This window comes from Nannospalax galili, unplaced genomic scaffold (genome assembly GCF_000622305.1).
Source record: "Nannospalax galili isolate Female #2095 unplaced genomic scaffold, S.galili_v1.0 scaffold1082, whole genome shotgun sequence".
In the NCBI taxonomy this organism is placed as follows: domain Eukaryota; kingdom Metazoa; phylum Chordata; class Mammalia; order Rodentia; family Spalacidae; genus Nannospalax; species Nannospalax galili.
This window is the reverse complement of record NW_008348580.1, coordinates 1,690,431-1,692,220: the sequence shown is the minus strand read 5'-3', so window position 1 is coordinate 1,692,220 and position 1,790 is coordinate 1,690,431.

The following is a 1,790-nucleotide window of genomic DNA, read 5'->3' as shown; positions in this document are numbered from 1 at the left end:
GTCCCTAGAAATGAAGAATAATAGTAAATATATGTGATGATATACATTCTTTTTTGGTGGGAAGGTCATAGTATAATAATTTGGATAACAAGTCTTACAAAGTTCTGACCATTGAAGTCTGGAAATCTATATCCCTTTAGCATCTGCATTGCACGTCTTCTGCCAATTCCTTCGATGCCTTTGCTATTCTTACTTATACATCCTAATTAACATAGTGATAGCTTTGATTTGGTCAGATCTATATGGAAATTGGTGGATTTCATTGATCTTGATCTCAATCTGAATTTTTGCAGAATCGTTTCCCATGGGAGCAACTATAAACTAGCAACCATCCACGAAACCAATCTGATAAACATAACATATTGATCACCTACAAATTACATAAGGTCAGACAGACCCATTTCACAATGCACTGTAAGATGGAATGACATTAGCAGAATGAGATGGCATGGACAAGATGCACGAACTGGTCACCTGTACTTGTGAGTTGTCAGACACTTTTGCGGCTGCACCTCTTGCTCAGCTCACATTTAACGTCATAGAGGGCATCTATTATGACCAACTAATAGAATAAATGCTTAAGGTTTTCAAAGATGATTCATATAGTTGTCTGAATGCAAGCATAAAATTCACGGTGACTCAAAGGTTTAATTGGAGAAACCCTGAATGCTAATGATAAAGGACAATTATTAGAAAGAGCTCAAGAGAAGTAGGACCATATGAGAAGGGTATTATTAAGGGAGAATGGGGAAAAATGGGGGCACCTTGATTGGGGAAACCGTGATAGAGGGTTAGACGATGCAAGAGATACATAATGCCTGTCTAGTTTTAAAAAACAGAGGGAACTAGTTTAGCCAAACAACCTACTGACAAACTATACATACTATCAAGAAATTTATGTCTAGGCAAGGTTTATCTGAGAACAATTGGTCTTTGCCTAAGCTTTATCTACATGGCATATGGCTATTAAGAGTACCAGACTGGTGGAACTAACCTTCTTGGATGTTTAACAGACATACTTTGATGCCTGTACTAATTTGGTCAGAGGGATATAAAGGACAGTTTTTGCTCCTTGCTCTCCTAGGTCGAATAGTTCCAGGGGATTATGAGCATCTCTCAAAATGTCCTGTAAATGTGGTGGGTCACCTGTCCTCTTGATCAAGGAGGCTGAAGAGACTCCACCAGATGGACTTGAACCAGTGTCCAGTCTACAAAGAGGAAGGTCAACACAGAGGAAAGATTTTCTCCATGCTTCCAAGAGAAGCCAGCCATAATGGAGCAGGACCTTTGACTTATCTTCACATAAGCGGAACTGGTAAAAGAAAGGGGGGGCTCCTCCTAAGCCCATGTGACCCCTGAGAAACAGATCCGTATGTATAGAGTCCGTATGTATAGCTAAAGGCTACATAACAAGCAACAACGGCAGATAAGAGATACCTTCTTTTGAGTCGCTTCCAAGAGAAGCCAGCCATAATGGAGCAGGACCTTTGACTTATCTTCACATAAGCGGAACTGGTAAAAGAAAGGGGGGGCTCCTCCTAAGCCCATGTGACCCCTGAGAAACAGATCCGTATGTATAGAGTCCGTATGTATAGCTAAAGGCTACATAACAAGCAACAACGGCAGATAAGAGATACCTTCTTTTGAGTCGTTGGCCAGGGTGGCCCAAGGGACTCCCAGATAATAACCCAGCATAGAACTGGGAACCTGAACAGCAGACTCCAATCTTATCTAAAGGAATATTGACAACTGATTGCTGCTAGATGAGGAACAGCTGACCTTCCTAAAAC